The sequence below is a fragment of the Thalassophryne amazonica genome, chromosome 2, assembly GCF_902500255.1.
Source record: "Thalassophryne amazonica chromosome 2, fThaAma1.1, whole genome shotgun sequence".
Lineage (NCBI taxonomy): Eukaryota > Metazoa > Chordata > Actinopteri > Batrachoidiformes > Batrachoididae > Thalassophryne > Thalassophryne amazonica.
In genome coordinates, this window is record NC_047104.1 from 44,153,401 (window position 1) to 44,171,829 (window position 18,429).

General features: G+C 41.4%; 1 protein-coding gene across 1 annotated transcript in view; it reads right to left on the reverse strand.

The window, feature by feature from the left end:
* The window catches only part of cdh8 (cadherin 8), a 469,940-nt gene that overhangs the window by 116,497 nt on the left and 335,014 nt on the right, over nucleotides 1-18,429 (reverse strand).

The window sequence follows — 18,429 nt, forward strand, 5'->3', positions numbered from 1 at the left end:
CTTCTTTTAAAGCTGTGGCACAATTACTATAGGTGTTACCTTCAAACCAATAATACTCAGAGTAGCAGAAATGAGCTTTTGTTAAATAAGGTTGGCAGAGAATGTATGCAACGACTTTCATCAATATCTTAAGTCTATAAAATGCTCAAGGCAAATCAGAAAATAGAACAGTGACAATTAAATCCACTATTCACAAAGCTAATAATAAGATAACGGAAAAAAAGCATTGAAAATGGAATATAAAGAGACTAATCACATAATTAAACTTCTGTGTTTTAATTCACAGTGACCTAGCTCCTCATTAGTCTCAGGTGTGACTGAGTGTGAGAGTGAGAGAAGAGTCGGCACATTGAGAGTGAGCAGCAAGAGTCTGGTGGAAAACTGTAGGCGATATGGTATGGCGACTGTCTGTGTAAAATCTTTAAAGGTGTTCTGATGCCACAGGGTTTTGACCTCACTGAAGACACCGCTGGCCCACTAGTACAGGTACATGCACTCATGGTAGTGTAAAAGGGTAGTAAAGGAGCCCCCCGCCTTAGACAACCATCATTTCAACGGGCATCTCCACCAACCCCCAGTCACAATTTTTCTGAGTAGTAGTGTCAGCTGCTACATAAAATCCCACAAACGTAAGCATACACTGACTAATTTCACTGACTTTTGCACTATCACAAAGATACACTGAGGCAAAGACAAAAGAAGAAGAATCATTATTTCTCTTAATCTATTTACATTAAATACAGTACAGTAAAATATAGTATTTATGGTTGGAGACCTTTAACATAGCACTGTCATTTCTAATATATATATATATATAGAGAGAGAGAGAGAGAGAGAGAGAGAGAGAGAGAGAGAGAGAGAGAGAGAGAGAGAGAGAGAGAGAGAGAGAGAGAGAGAGAGAGAGAGAGCCTTTGTCATGAAGCTCAAAAGCTCAAAATTGAGCTCATCCTGTTTCCACTGATCATCCATGAGATGTTTTTACAGCTTAATTAGAATCCATCTGGGGTGAAATCAGTTTATTGGACATGATTTGGAAAGGCACATACCTGTCTACATATAAGATCCCACAACTAACAGTGTATGTCAGAGCAGAAATCAAGCATGAAGTCAAAAGAATTGTTTGCAGACCTCTGAGATGGGCTTGTCTTGAGGCAGAAATGTGGAGAAGGGTACAGAAACATTTCTGCTGCTTTGAAGGTCCCAGTGAGCACAGTAGCCTCTATCATGTGTAAACGGAAGAAGTTTGGATCCACCAGGACCCTTCCGAGAGCTGGCTGCCTGTCTAAACTGAGCAATAGAGGGAGAAGGGCCTTAGTCAGGGAGGTGATCAAGAACCCGATGGTCACTCTGTCAGACCTCCAACATTCCTCTATTGAGAGAAGAGAACCTTCCAGAAGGAATCCACCAAAAAGACCTGTATGGTAGAATGGCCAGACAAACGCCACCCCTTAGTAAAAAGCACATGGCAGCCTGCCTGGAGTTTGCCAAAAGGCACCTGAAGGATTCTCAGACCAGGAGAAACAAACTTTTCTTTTCTGATGAGACAAAGATTGAAGCCTTTGGTATGAATACCAGGAGTCATGTCTTAAGGAAACCAGGTACCACTCATCAATTAGTCAATACCATCCCTGTAGTGAAGCATGGTGGTGACAGCATCATGTTGTGTTGATATTTTTCAGTGGCAAGAACTGGGAAACTAGTCAGGATTGAGGGAAAGATGAATGCAGAAATGTACAGAGATATCCTGGATGAAAATCTAATCCAGAGCGCGCTTGACCTCGAACTGGGGTGATGGTTCATCTTTCAGCAGGACAGTGACTCTGAACACACAGCTAATATAACAAAGGAGTGGCTTCAGAACAACTCTGTGAATGTCCTTGAGTGGCCCAGTCAGAGCCCAGACCTGAATCCGATTGAACATCTCTGGAGAGATCTGAAAATGGCTGTGCACCTACACTCCCTATCCAACCTGATGAAGCTTGAGAGGAAAGGGCAAAACTACCCAAAGATAAGTGCGCCAAGCTTGTGGCATCATATTCAAGAAGACTTGAGGTTGTAATTGCAGCCAAAGTGCATCAACAAAGTATTGAGCAAAGGGTGTGAACACTTATGTAATATGATTTATTAGTTTTTATTTTTAATAAATTTGCAAAAAACAAAAATCTTTTTCATGTTCTCATTATGGGGTGCTGTGAGTAGAATATTGAGGGAAAAAGTATTTTCTCAGTTCTGGAATAAGGCTGCAACAACATCCATCCATCCATCCATTTTCTTCCACTTCATCCGAGGTCGGGTCGTGGGGGCAGCAGCTCAAGCAAAGCCGCCCAGACCTCCCGATCCACACACACCTCCCCCAGCTCCTCCGGGAGAACCCTGAGGCGTTCCCAAGCCAGCTGTGAGACGTAGTCCCTCTAGCATGTCCTGGGTCTTTTCCCCGGGGCCTCCTCCCAATGGGACGTGCCCGGAACATCTCCCCAGCGAGACGTCCAGGAGGAGCAGCAGCTCAACTCCGAGCTCCTCTTGAGTGACCGAGCTCCTCACCCTATCTCTAAGGGAGCGCCCAGTCACCCTGCGGAGGCAACTCATCTCGGCCGCATGTACTCACGATCTTGTTCTTTCGGTCATGAGCCAAATCTCATGACCATGGGTGAGAGTCAGAATGTAAATCATTTGGTAAATCGAGAGCTTTGCCCCCCGCTCAGCTCTCTCTTCACCACGACAGTCCGATACAGCGACCGCATTACTGTAGATGCTGCACTGATCCGTCTGTCGATCTCACACTCCATCCATCCCTCTCTCATGTACAAGACCCCGAGATACTTAAACTCCTCCACTTGAGGCAAGGACACTCCACCAACCTGAAGAGGGCAAAGCACCTTTTTCCGGTCGAGAACCATGGCTTTGGATTTGGAGGTGCTGATTTTCATCCTGGACGCTTCACACTCACCTGCAAACCACTCCAGTGCATGCTGAAGGTCCTGATTTGATGAAGCCAACAGAACCACATCATCCGCAAACAGCAGAGACGAGATTCTGTGGTTCCCAAAACAGACCCCCTCTATACCCTGACTGCGCCTAGAAATCCTGTCCATAAAGGTAATGAACAGAACCAGTGACAAAGGGCAGCCCTGGCAGGAGGCTGACGTGCAGACTTGACTTAAGGCCCGGTCCCACTGGCGTTTAAGAAGATTTTCGTATGGATTGTGCACAAAATTGGCTCATATTCGCCAAACATCCACAATATCCATGAAACATGCTTGTATGAGTCAGCCGACACCCGCACACGTCCACAATTATCCACAGAGGCACGTTTTTCATTGCCAATATTTTTGAGCTGCACAAAATTTTGGTTGCGGATGACATCTGCCTTACATACTCAATACATACTGACGCTATGCACTGTATATCCGCCATTAGTGTTGTGAAAGTGTCGTGACACGGACCCACAACAGGGGGTGTTAATGAACGGACAATAGATAAGCCAAAAAGTAACAATTTAATGTTGTGAATCGCACAACGAAGTACAGACAATAACAATATGGTGGAATGTCAATTATACACCAGGTGACGTGTGGGCAGGCTCGACGATAGAAGACGTCTGGCGAGAGAAGAGCCGGATCCCACACAGCTTCCACCACCAACGGATCTGAAGAACACCGGAGCCGCCAAGCCCTGCGCCCCAGGTGGCCACTGTCTTCAGCAGTCAGACCGGCAGAGAACAGAGAGAGTACTGATGAGTGTGAGTTCGCACACTCAGTAATCCCACAGTCAGTGTTTAGTTAGGAGGGAGCCCCCTCCACCTCCAATCACACACTCGTGCAGCTCCTGTTTAACCACTTATCTGGTTTGGGGTGTGAGGCAAAGCCGTCGCTGATCACACCAAACGCCAATCCCACAGATAAGGACACACCACAGGAAAACGGCTGCAAAGAAGTTCAGATTGTTATTTTGTAAGTCAGCAGAGAAGTTACCTGATTGGTAGCTGATTTCTCGGCGGGGAGGTGGAGTTGCAGTCCGGCCTTTATGGTGGTGGTGATGTGTAGTGGATGAGTGACAGCTGGTACGGATGATGAGTGACAGCTGTCACTCCTGGTCGCTCCGACGCCCTCTCGTGCTTGAAGCCCGCACTTCAAGCAGGGCGCCATCTTGTGGTGGTGGGCCAGCAGTACCTCCTCTTCAGCGGCCCACACAACAGTTAGCCGCTGATATCCGCAACAGACGGGGATTTGCGGCTTGGCAGCGGACTGGGACAGTGTGTAAAATGGATATATTGCGTGCCTATCATGTCCACATCACAAACTAAAATAAGTTGTAGTGAATGCATACAGACTGGCCACGGATAAAGCGTTTGGATTACATCTGCTGTGCAGCTGATTTGCGGACAATCTTCAACTACATAACAAACACGTCACGTAAACCCAAAGTACTCTATGAGGCAGAAAGCGACATACCTGCCAGTCAGTGCCAGTCCAGCTGTGGAGATCCCCAAAGACGTAATAGCTGCTGCAATCCAACAACATACTGTAAATCGCCAGCTGCAGAGAAGTCAGCCGTGGATCTCAATTCTCTGTCAGGAGTTTCATTTAACACCAACAAAAGGAAGAGTTGCTATTTAGCCGCAACTCACACTGAAATCTCTCTTTTTGAAAAAAAAAAAAAAAAAAAAAACACTGTCTCACACCCCCCCCCCTCCCTAAACTCATGAACAGTTAACCCTTGCATGACAACATGAACAACTCTGAGATCAACTTGTCTGAGTCCAGCTATTGCTCCAGAGGCTGTGGTGTTGGTGTGAATAGTGATGCCGAAAGGTGCTTCTTTTATGACCGTAATGCAGATGCTGTGCACGAGCAACACGTGCGCGATGCATTAACAATACATCCAAATACTGCCGTGATAATCGCAATGCGTCTGATCCATTTCCTCAATACATGCGCTATACAACCGTGATTGTTCGTCATATATTCGCTATACATTGTTAATTAATAGATCTATAATTCATACCATTTTGGCCAATTTTGTTGCGGATGACAACGAACGCCAGTAATTTGTATCCTCAGTTCATGCGCAATTAATCCTCTCCCCAGTGGGACTGGGCCTTTACTAAGTCAAGTAAGTCAAGCCTAAGTCAAGGTGTAACAACAAAATATGCAAAAAAGTGAAGTGCTATGAATACTTTGAAAAAATGTACTGATTGATTTCTATTTAATACTAACACTTTCTGTAACTGTGTATTTAACTAACCATTTAACAGCTTACTGTTTCTGTACTCTAGTGAAAAATTTCCTTCAGGATAAATAAAGTTGATTTTTATCTTTATACATTTTGAATGCTATACAGGGGTCATTATTGCAACATTTGATATGATGACAAATACAAAACTGACCTTGGCAGTCACACTGGTATCTACAAAACATTCACAGCTTTATTTGTATCTAATTCAGGAGAGAATAGCAGAAGTTCGCAAACATTATCTGTTTTATAATCTTACAATACATATTTTAAATCAGTGCTGATGAAGACAAAGAGCATTTTGACTGTTATAGGCAAAAGTATTTTTGTAGTTCTCTGAAACAAAAAGAGATTTTGTTTTGCTATATTTCATGGTAGTGCTATTTAATTGTCTATTTTGATATACTTGCAATTTGGATGCTTTGTATTTTATATGCAAATACATATTTTAGTCATATGAATGGAATTTTGCAATTCACAGTATTTGTTGCATCGAGTTTCTACTTTAGGGCCTGTCATTTACTTATCGGTTTTCTAAGCTATTTGTTTTTGATTAATCAGAGAAAGAAACACTCCAATTGTCAACCAAGACATCACATGGTTATGAAATGATACAGTTTGGATGTGATTTTGCACAATTTAGTTATAAACTGTATACACACATCCAGAATTATTCTTTTCATTTTTCTATCATGTGCATTGCCATGGCAGCAGTAGTAATTGTTTTCACTGGTGTCTGTGCACTGAAATCAAAGAAGCATGATTTTAATATCTACACTGGTTGCACATGATGTTATGTGGATACATTCCGATCATGTGCACCCATTATATTACATATTTAAATCATGTAAATCCAGCCCTCTTTTTGATGTGTATGTGTGTCTGTGGACAAGATAAATCATAAATGGCAGGATGGCTTTCCTTCAAACTTGGTGAGAATATATTACTTGGGTAGATATCTAGAGGTTATTAGATTTTGGAGTAGATTGGTTAAAGTACAAAAGGTCAAGGAAAACATGGACAGAAAAACAATTTTATATACATATATATATGTATACATATATATATATATATATATATATATATATATATATATATATACAAGGGCTGTCAATAAAGTAACGGTCCTTTTTATTTTTTTCAAAAACTATATGGATTTCATTCATATGTTTTTACGTCAGACATGCTTGAACCCTCGTGCGCATGTGTGAGTTTTTCCACGCCTGTCGGTGACGTCATTCGCCTGTGAGCACTCCTTGTGGGAGGAGTCGTCCAGCCCCTCGTCGGAATTCCTTTGTCTGAGAAGTTGCTGAGAGACTGGCGCGTTGTTTGATCAAAATTCTTTCTAAACCTGTGAGACACATCGAAGTGGACACGGTTCGAAAAATTAAGCTGGTTTTCAGTGAAAATTTTAACGGCTGATGAGAGATTTTGAGGCGATTCTGTCGCTTTAAGGACTTCCCACGGTGCGAGACGTCGCTCAGCGCTCTCAGCCGCCGTCGTCAGCCTGTTCAAGCTGAAAACCTCCACATTTCAGGCTTTATTGATCCAGGACGTCGTGAGAGAACAGAGAAGTTTCAGAAGAAGTCGGTTTCAGCATTTTATCCAGATATTCCACTGTTAAAGGAGATTTTTTTAATGAAAGACGTGCGGATGGGTCCGCGCGGTGGGCGACGCTCCGCCACAGGAAAAACACCTCTGTTGAAAGCCTTAAGGACAAGTTGGAACATGTCCTGCTGTTAAACAATTTCTCATATACTCACTCCACTGAAAGCCATCAAAAGCAGCCTGGATTTTACAAATGGTTATCAACACGGAGGTGTTTTTCCTGTGCCGCCGCACCGCGTCAGCTGCGTCCCGAAGCGCGGACCCGTCCGCACGTCTTTCATTAAAAAAATCTCCTTTAACAGTGGAATATCCGGATAAAATGCTGAATCCGACTTCTTCTGAAACTTCTCTGTTCTCTCACGACGTCCTGGATCAACAGAGCCTGAAATGTGGAGGTTTTCAGTTTGAACAGGCTGACGACGGCGGCTGAGAGCGCAGCGTGACGTCTCGCACCGTGGGAAGTCCTTAAAGCGACAAAATCACCTCAAAATCTCTCATCAGCCGTTAAAATTTTCACTGAAAACCAGCTTAATTTTTCGAACTGTGTCCACTTCGATGTGTCTCACAGGTTTAGAAAAAATTTTGATCAAACAAAGCGCCAGTCTCTCAGCAACTTCTCAGACAAAGGAATTCCGACGAGGGGCTGGACGACTCCTCCCACAAGGAGTGCTCACAGGCGAATGACGTCACCGACAGGCGTGGAAAAACTCACGCATGCGCACGAGGGTTCAAGCATGTCTGATGTAAAAACATATGAATGAAATCCATATAGTTTTTGAAAAAAATAAAAAGGACCGTTGCTTTATTGACAGACCTCGTATATATATATATATATATATATATATATATATAGTTATACCAACAACCAAGAAGTCTCGATGGATCTCAGTTGATGAGAATATTACTTGGATGGATACCTAGAGATTCAGTATAGTTTGGTCAACAAAAAAGGGGTCAGAAAACCACCTTTTTTGGATATCTCAGCAACCAAGAAGCCTAGATGGATAACCTGAATCATGTATTGATCAGCAAAGTATTTGTGATTGATTAGTGTGAATGACTTCAAAATGAAGTCACACAGAATTCATATGATGTCATCATACATAGTCAAAACACCATTACACACATACACTCACTGGCCACTTTATTAGATACACCTCTTCAATTACTTATCAACACAAATAGCTAATCGGCAAACCACAGGGCAGCATCTCTAGACATGGTGAAGACAACTTGCTGAAGTTCAAACAGCCTCAGAATGGAAGAAGAATGAGGATTTATGTGACTTTGAATGTGGCGTGGTTGTTGGTGCCAGACATGATGGTCTGAGTATTTCAGAAACTGCTGATCTACTGGGATTGTCACGCACAACCTGCATCTCTCGGTTTTACAGAGAATGGTCCAAAAAATAGACAATATCCAGTCTGGATGAAAATACCCTTGTTGATGTCAGAGGTCAGAGGAGAATTGGCAGAGAGGTCGAATGGGCGACTGTGTGATGCCATCATCTCATCATGTCATTATGGACCAACATCTCTGAGGAATGTTTCCAACACCTTGTTGAATCTGTCATGAAGAATTAAGGCAGTTCTGAAAGCAAAAGGCAGTCCAACCTGGTACTAGCAAGTTGTACCTAATAAAGTGGCCGATAAGTATATGTATGCATCAGCCCTCTGATGCCTTTCATTTTTTTCCAGATCTACATTCTACAATTTTTTTTAACTTACTTTCCTTGTTATGTTATTATCTACACATGTCTGGGGTCTTGTAAGAGCAAAACAAAGCAAAAGCCACCTTTTGCACTCAAACTGGAGTAGCAGTTTTACTGTTGCAACCCAATTATTTCACAGCGAGAGAGCTTGAAGTGGCCCTCTGAGACTGAGGTGTTGCAGTAATTCATAGTCTTATGATGACCCTCGTTGTAGAGCTAGTAAAGCTTACCTTGTAAATTCTACTCTGCTCATTACACCATGTGCATGGTAGTATTTAGATCATTTCTTTTTCTTATATTATCTAAAGTACATTATCTTGCAGAAGACTGCCAAAAGTCTTTCCTCGTGAATCTGTTGAGCTGCAGAAAGTTATCCTCTACATTTCCATTGAATCAAATTTGAGTCTGGTAAATCCAATTATCACATTGTGGTAGCCATTCTCTGGAATGGACTGATTGTTCTGTGTAATGTGATGAAAAAAAAAAAAAAGCTCATATTATTTCAAGTTAAGACGTAGCCAATAGGGTATTCAGGTCTGCTTTTCACACTTCTGCCTAAAACCTGACATTATGTGTAAATTTTATACAAATGTGTTAGATAAGCAAATAAAATGTCAAGTGGTTGACAGGATGTGAAAACAAATTATAGCCTGTGTGCTGGAGGTGTTTGCCAATTGTCAAATGAATAAAATGAGAGACAGCAAAGGAAATTGCACCTCCCTTTTCAGTGATATACAGAGCCTTATCATTCTTAAAGTTAAATTATTACTACTACACAGTGAGAGAAGGCAGCCATCTACACATGCTTAATTATGAAAAGTACCTCTGAACTTCTAAAAGGTGTCTGACTGTTGTAAACAGCTTTTATGAATTTGGTGGTGCGATGTATTGAAGTAGTGGATGGGAAAGGAGAAAAAAAATGAAAACAGTGGAACCCGTGAAGCATGAAATGGCTCCCACTTTCCTTCTGTCCCACAGGGATAAAAATGCTCTTTGCCAATCCTGATAAAAAATATATATAATAAAAAAAGTTAAAAATGAAGGATTAAGAAAGCCAGTGTTTTGGTCCTGTTTCAAATCAGTGCAGATTAGGTGATCCTTCCCCTTTCTGCAGACATGGTGCAGAAATTGATGCAGCTTCACAGGTCAGGCAAAGGGCAGAAAACTCAGCTGTATGAGGCACGACGTATCTGACTTTATTTGAAGCCTATTACATTGTGATAGTTTTCAACTTTCCAGGAAAAAGGCATTTCACTCTTTCATCATTGAACTTTAGGGTGTATGTTTATGTGTGTCTGTCTGTGTGTGTGTGTGTGTGTGTGTGTGGGGGGGTAATTTTTTAATCATGATTTTTTTTTCTCCAAAAAGAAGTCAGCATATAGATATTGTCAGATATTGCATAGCTTCTCCTCAACAAAACGAGACCAAGCATAAAATAAATAAATAAAGTAGCACTGCACTCGTAGAGCGTAAACCTCCACCAATTAGTTTCCAATTCCACAAAATTTTACATTGGAAAGCAATGTTCACATCAAAGTCCTGTTAGAAGTGACTTTTCATAAGATAAATTACATGTGTCAGGTGCAGTGGTGGGCACAGTTCAACTAATCCGATAACCGATAATTATCGAAGCTAATCCTTTTGCTAACAGATTAGCTTTTCAGATAACTTTTAAAACCATCAGTGGACCAATTATCTTCCGGTAAATTTAGTTCTGATAAATTTCAGTCTGCTAACATTTTTTTTTTTTTTTTTGCTGGTAAAGTGAGCAACGTTTAACAGTCAAAAACGTTTGAAAACCCTAAAATCTAACATTTTAGTCCGTCTGTTGTGTGTTTGTGGCTGTCGCTTGCTGATGACGTCATCATTAAGTGCAAAACGTGACTGGCCGGTCGACGCAGGGAGCATTGCGGGTAGTACAGTTCAGGTTCACTTTGGACATTACAGTGAGTGTTACTGTCTGCTCGACGTAGAAACAAACGGACTAATATTAACATTATTTCATTTTATTTCTTTGTGACTGACAGCATAATTTAACCGCCAAGACTTGGTGGGAGAGAGGATATCTCACAGCGCAGCTGTGTTACAGAGGGCCTTTTTTTAATCAGTACGCTTTACGTGGATTATTTCTTCAGAATTTAATGAACCCCACTGAAACTATTCATTTTTCATGCGTTCTTTTTGTGTTTGTGATCCTTTTGGTTAGCTGTGCCCACCAAGTTCAGGAGCATATATTTAGTTCATGCACTTGAATCAAATTTTTTTTGTGTGTGTGGTTTTCTCAGTTTTTTTTTTTTTTTTTTTTAATTTTTTGGTTTCTGAATTCTTTTTCAGATCATTTTCACAGAACATTGATTATCTGCTATGCACAGTTTTTCACTGCTTTTTGCCACTGTTTCTGACTGATAACTGGAAGAAAGAAAGAAAAAAACAGGTATAAAACTGGAACCTCCATCCAATTTTGGTGGTGTAGGTAAATCCATAAAAGAAAAATGAGAGTGACTGAGGCACTTTTGATGGAGATATAATGCAAAATGTACACCAAATGGGCTTTTCAATATTAAATTCAAATGTCCACAAAATGCACAATCCAGATCATATTCCAAAAAACTTTGTCAAGTGATAGTGAGTGCCAATCTGCACCCCACTTTCAAATATGAGAGGGACTGGGCATATCTGATTAAGATTTTGTCAGGTTTCGTCCCTGTTCTGGTTCATGATATTATTTTTCCCCTTTCCTTTACCCACTGTGTGCCTCTGTCTTGATTTAATAGTTGTTTTATATTTGTCACGTGTTTATTTTTTTCCTAGCTTGCTTCTGATCATCCCCTTTCTGTGCATATTACTTTTGTTAATAGCTTTGCTTTTGGCTAATCATTTATTTTACGTCTTGTTTTGCTTTGCCACTTTGTATCTTTATTACTTTTTATACTTTAGCTATTCTTCAGGCCCGTTCTTGTTTTACCCAGCCAGTCTGTGTTTTCATTGTGTATCACTTGTTTGTTTTGTTCTCATCATATGTTGAATTATCCGTTATACTGTAGTCTCTGGTTTTGTTTTCTGTTAATCATTTAGTCTCTGTTTTGCTTATAGTTTGTTTAGTCACTTTGTTTTCTTTAGTTGCATACTTGCACCATGGTCAGTTCAATTCTAGCTTTGTGTTAGTATTTATTTTCTCATGGTTCACATTTCAGTTTGTATGTTTATGCTTAGTTCGTTCCTTTTCATATTAGTATTTTGTTCTGCCTTCAGTTTTGTGATGTCACTCTACGCTCCTACACCTGCCCTTGTGTCTTTGTCTCTCACTTTGATTCTGTCTTCTTAGTGTTTTCATCCACCCACTCTGTTACACTTACGTGTCTTTGTGTCTTTCATCACTTGTGTTTTCCCTACCTCACTATCTTGCACCTTGCTCTGCCTTCGTCCTCCTGCCACGCCCCTTTTCTACCATCTTTTCCAACACGTGTTTCTCATTTCCACCTTCTTTATTTAAGGTGTTTCCTATTAACACTCCCTTGATAGTTTGTTGACTCAGTTCACTTACCAGCTCTTGTCTCAGTCCAGATTTGTCTTTCCATGTTTTTGATCTTGCTCTGTTTTTTTTTTTTTTTTGACCGTTCCTTTTTGCCTCAGCCCTGATTACTGTGTTTGTTTGTGTCTTTGGACCTTGCTTGTTTTTGACTGCATCTTTGCCTAGCCCTGCCTGTACCATTGCTCCGCTGACTGATTACCTGTGTACCGTACTTTGGCCCGCATTAAAGATTACATGTTCTTTACTCCCATGTCTGGTCTGAGAGTCTGCATGTTGAGTCCACCCACTTCTTGTGCCATGCATCCTCGCAGTCTGACAGATTTTATGTAAAAGATACAGTAAATGGGGTTTTCAATGCTAGATTTAAATGGCCACAAAATTTGGACTCTGGATCAGATCCAGATCAAAATTGGCAGACAATAAAGGATACCATCCTACATGGCATTCTCAGATATGAAAGAAATTTGATCTTTTTTGACAGAGTTATGAATTTCTAAATATTTGTTCAATGTTAAAGGCCCCTTCAAACATAACAAAGTTGGGGAAATCAGTCCGAATCAGGCCGAATGGGCGAAACCTGAAAAATTCCAGCCACAGTCGGGAGGGACAGACGATTGGACAGCTGTGGTACCACATCTCTCTCTCACAGCAGCAAAAGCAATTAAATGTTGTAAAAATGTTCATAAATCAAATAAAATGTGTAAGAACATTAAAAGAACAATGAATATACCATTGAAATGTAAGTCAATCATGTTACTTTAAATGAAGTTTAATTGATGCTTGATGACGCTGGGACGGTGTCTGTGTTGGAATTGAGAAAACACATTGATTTCTTTTTGTCTGTTAAAATATTTAATTCCTGTTATAAAGAGCAGAGAATACTGCAATCTTTTGTACTTCCGTTCATTTTTGTTCATGAACCATCCCCATGGAAGTAAACAAGGACATAATGAAATTACATGAATGAGATGAAATAAAATGAAAGAAAAACATCCCTCCCTCCCTTGCGCATGCAGTGACTATAAGGCCAGCAAAGTTCACGGCTGCTGTGGGCCACCTGTCTACATCAGGTGTGAGCTGCATAGACGTGAGGTGTCCATGTGCTCACATCATGAACACATCAGCCAGCCACATGGAAGTGAAAGTGGCTAGCCACACAGAGGTTCCGGGCATTCAGCTGCCTGTGGCTGCTTGGTGCACAATGCGCCGAAGGACACCATGTCATGTGGGCTATAACTTATGTGGTAGATGTGACATTAGCCTCACCAGCTGGCTTATCACAAAGATCACATGGATAATTTCAGATGGCACAGCCTGGCTGCATGGTCATCGCCATGCGCACTGAGATGTGACTGGGAGTAATCCAAAGGTGATGTCTTTTGTTTTTATTTTTCCCCATGTCATCATTGTTTGCACACATGCATGCACCACCGCACCTTGTACATGGGTGGTTAGAGCACATGTGACAATATGTGTTGGTCAGCTATGTTGTGAAGTGGTGCAAAGAGCTGCAAGAACACAGTCACTGGTCAGCTCCCTCCCTGCTAGATTGTGAATGATATCTAACCCATTACGTGATTACATGTCAACTACGGTCCCCTGATACACGCATAACTGTAGTGGATGTGATTGCGTGTGATCATTTCAATACTGACATCACATCACCAATGAGAGACACACACCAGTGTCCTGAGCAGCCTGCACTGTCCACACTGGTACACATGTGTGTCTTGGCTGTCAGATAATGTCCACATGACGGACGGGCCGCGAGGATGTTGGGATCACATGTCACGTGGCGTGAGGCACAGAGTAGGATTCTTATTTTTATCTCTGTTGTGGCGGCTGGGCACACTGCTGTCTGGTAATTCCACCTCCAGAGGGACATGATGTATTTGTTATTATGGGTGTTTCACAGCTCTCATATCCTGCTCAGCAGTGTCTGGTGTCAGTGTGCCGGCCCTGTAACATGCATCGCATCAACTCACTGTCGATCAACTGCGATCAACTGCATGATGGCCTAAGTCACTATTAGAGGCTCGACATCTGACGCTGTTGCCACCTTGGCCGCACCCCGACAATGGTGTCCTGGACACTACATTCATGCTGGCCATGCGAATGGGCCTGCATTTTCTAAGTACCCCTCAACTGCTGTTGGAATTTCGTGGGTGGCACCTGGACTCTGTCAAGTGTGGGTAGAATGGGCATTCACCCGCCATTCGCCCTCATTTGGCTGCTGGTGTGAAGGCTGGCACGATCACAACATCCGGCTATGGTTTGACATGGCCGATCATTTCATGCAGCCCTTCCACCGCAGTCCGGAATTGTCTGACCTGCATACGACATGCTGTACAAATGTTGCGACCATAGTCAGACAGCAGTACAGCCTCATCTTGACCACCGTTCAACTGGGTTTCCAGCATGAGTACAACACGAATGTGGAGTGCATGTGCTGTGGCCAAACAGTTGTGTTGACTGCTGTACTGTGCATTCGAGTGCAGCTCAGATTTTTCACAAGTGCCATTTGAATCCTAGATAGGGATTTTTTCCAATTTTGCAAGATTTTTCCTAACTTTACCCTTTGACCTATGACCTTGAAAATTTAAGTAGTTTTTGCCTATCAGGATATGAATCTTAACAATGTTTAAAAAAGTGTGGGGTCCAGGCTGTTCACATAATAAATCAGAGAAATAAACACTTACATTATAAAACTGTGGGCTCCAGGCTGTTCACAAACAAATAAACAAAGAGACAAACAAACAGTGATGGAAACAACCTTCTCAAACTTCATTGGCAGAGAAAATAAAAACTATGCAAATTTTCATTCAGAATTTGTTAGAATTCAGATGGGAGACTCGAGCCTGGATTTGATCTGTTTTCTTGTAAGACAGTCTTTTTTCTGTACAACAACATGCAGTCATACAGCTGGTTATGCAGCCAAAAAATAAATAAATAAAATAAATACAAAATGCAGTGCGCAAACATTCATGTATATTAGTAAACATTTATCTGCTGAATTTGTACATATTAGTATGTATAATATTTAAAAGAATGTAAATATGTCAAATGTATTCCTCCAATGGAAGGCAGTGATGACATCACTGACAACAAGTTGGCAGATTATCTGAACAATAACCAATGCGGTAAGTCATTTCATATTTATTTTGGCTGTTATTCTAACCCCAACCAAAATGCACATGCACATGTCTAAACATGGAATGCAAAATGCGCCCTAATGGCCCAGTCACACGGCATACAATGATTCCTGAACAAAGGGAAAAAAGTAAAAAAGTCACAAATCATGGATGTTGCATTCGTACATTTGCTTGCAGCTGCATAAGTTTGCTTTAAATTTATGCGTTCTGTCGTGTGTAGCCTTTGCCGCACTTCTAGCCTTCGTTTTTATTTATTTATTTATTTTTTGCTTAGTAGAAATGTGCTCCGTTCTCAAAACGGCAAATGGCACTCAGGTTTCCAGATGTACAGCGGGACACTCTCTGTCAGGGCTGGGAGCATCAGATTGCAAAGTTCAGAGTCCTTTTGTGCCCCCCCCCCAAAAAAAGTAGAAAATATTGCCATTTAAAGTGACAAGCAAACTTAACACTTCCCGTCTCTTTTTTCAGCATTGAGAGCGAGACAGAGGGGGGGAAAGAGAGACAGAGAGAGAGATAGCGCTCTCTCTCTCTGCCTTTTTTTCTAAACCCTGGTGTTTCTGAACACTGATCAAAGCTATTCACACTCGAATGTCCACTGCTGCTGAAACCTTTTTCACACTTGATGCTCAAAGTCACGCTTCTGTAAACTGCTGCCTGGTTTGCACAAACCAAGGCACAGTTCACTCTGAGAGATCACCGCAGATGACAGGAAATATTATTACATCGTGTCGGCCCTCAGCTCCATGGCAACAAGGCTGATTGCGCTCCTGCAAAGCCCCCCTGCTGTGAACAAATACACAGCCATCAAGGATCATGTCAGCCCTGAGTAGCTCCATGGCAATGAGCTGAAACTTTTTCCAATCTTGATGCTCAAAGTCACACTTCTGTGAACTACCGCCTGGTTTGCACAAACCGAGGCGCAGTTCGCTCTGGGAGATTACCGCAGACGACACAAAATATTATGTCGTGACGGCCCTCATCAGCTCAATGGCAACGAGTCTTATCGCATTCCTGCAAAGGCCCCCGCTGTAAACAAATACGCAGCAATCAAGGATCACCTCCTCAAAACGTTTGAACTGTCAGACTGAAAGCGCCAGCAGACTCTTCTCTCTGCATGGGCTGGCAGGCAACAAGCCCTTCAGAGTTCATGGAGAGAAAGTGCAGGAAATTAAAATGAGAACGTTTTGTGAATAATTGTATTTATTAATTGGCACATTTAGTTGATGTCATGTTTTATAGCTGGCAAGGTTCAGATATTTTCTTTGTTTAGAGCTTGTCTTGTCAACAGGGACTGATTAATGGTGATATTAATATCCACTGTTTACTGTTGTTTCCCAATAACCATAATTTCCCCAAGATATTCGGCCGAATATAACTAAGGCAAGACCTTGGACCGAATATCGATGTAGGTGATGTATGTGCAGCTGATCAATCACAAGTTTGATCGATCAACTGCGATCAACTGCATGACAGCCCAAGTCACTATTAGAGGCTCGACATCTGACAAGTTCAGTGTCAACCAAGGTGTGAAGCAGGGGTGTGTACTTGTACCACCTCTCTTCTCTCTGTACATCACAGAGTCTTGGAACTCTCTGCCTCTACTGACAGGGTGTACCTTACTACCCCCTCAGACGGCCAGCTTTTCAACACAAGATGCTTGAAAGCTTGCACAAGTTAACTGTTGTTTCCTAATAACCCTAATTTCTCCAAAGATATTAGGCGAATATAACCAAGGCAAAGCCTTGGACCGAATATCGATGTAGGTTGATGTATGTGCAGTTGATTGATCACTTGGACCACTTGGAATAAGAGACCAGATAACAAAGCCAGCATCATGTGAGTAGAGTCTCCTCCCTTGCTTCAACAGCTCCCAGCTCTCTCACCTGTCCTAACTGTAGCAAGATCTGCCAACACCACATAGGACTGTACTCACACTAAAGATGTTGTCATTCTACTCAGCAATGAGTTACAGCTGGTGATGATATATACTCTCTCTCTCTCTCTCTCTCTCTCTCGCTCGCATCTCTCTCTCTCTCTCTCTCTCTATATATATATATATATACAGTGGTGGGCACAGTTCCGATAATCCGATAACAGATAATTATCGAAGATAACGTTTTCATTATCGGATTATCTTTTAAGATAACTTTAAAGACCATCATCGGACTAATTATCTTCCGATGAATTTTTGTTCAATAACTTTAACCCGATAAACAAAGCTGAACAGCGACACCATTTTTAAAATTAGTTCAGCACCCACCTGTTAAAAGTTTTGTACCAGACGCACAGTTATAACCTTTGCAAACAGAAGAGAACTGCTTGTATAAAAAGCATCTCAATCCTCTACAGACAAAGGAAAAACAGCCCCACGGGGGGGCATTTCCTTTAGCACCATACAATTGGCAATATGACCCAAGTCATCCAGCGGCATACATCTTTAACTTATGGTTCAATGCAAAAAAATGAAAAAAAAAAGAATGCAAAAAAAAAACATGCAAAAAAATTTGCGATGACACTTTCAGAGCTCCGTAAAAATGCCTGTTTTTACAAATAAAAAAATGGAATATTTTACAAAAGCACATTTAAACACCAACACACAACAGACGTCACATTAACGTGTTGGTTTACATAATGAATGACTGAACCAATCAGTGCTTAGGCACCTTTACCCAGAATCCTTTGCGATCTGTCTCTTTGTTACAAAACCCCAGAATTAGTGCATTATTCAACATTAAAAGATATATGTTATATTTTAACTTTGTACAAATGACAGAATTGACATTAATGGAGTTATTCTATCGGTATTAATGTTATTTATAAATCAAAACCATAAGTCAATATGACTTTATTTTTCAAGACCTCCGCATGACCGGACTTTTACAATTGATACAGGGCTGGCTTTATGGCTGCTCTCAGAGTGCCTCTGTGCTGGGAAGGCTGTAATAAACAAGAGCTTCCAACAGGGGCCGGATGGTGAAAGAAACAAGTGTGGTCTCACTGTTTGGGTCTTGGGGTGTCTCTGTCTGTGCTCAGAGCGCTGTAGAGCTTCCAACAGGGGCAGACTGTTGAAAGAAAAAAAAGTATGGTTTTATTGTTTGGGTCTGTTATTAATATTATTAGAAGCTATTAAATTTGTTTTACTAGTAGTTGTAAATATGCCAGAGATAATATTAGAGGTTATCGGTTATCTGTAA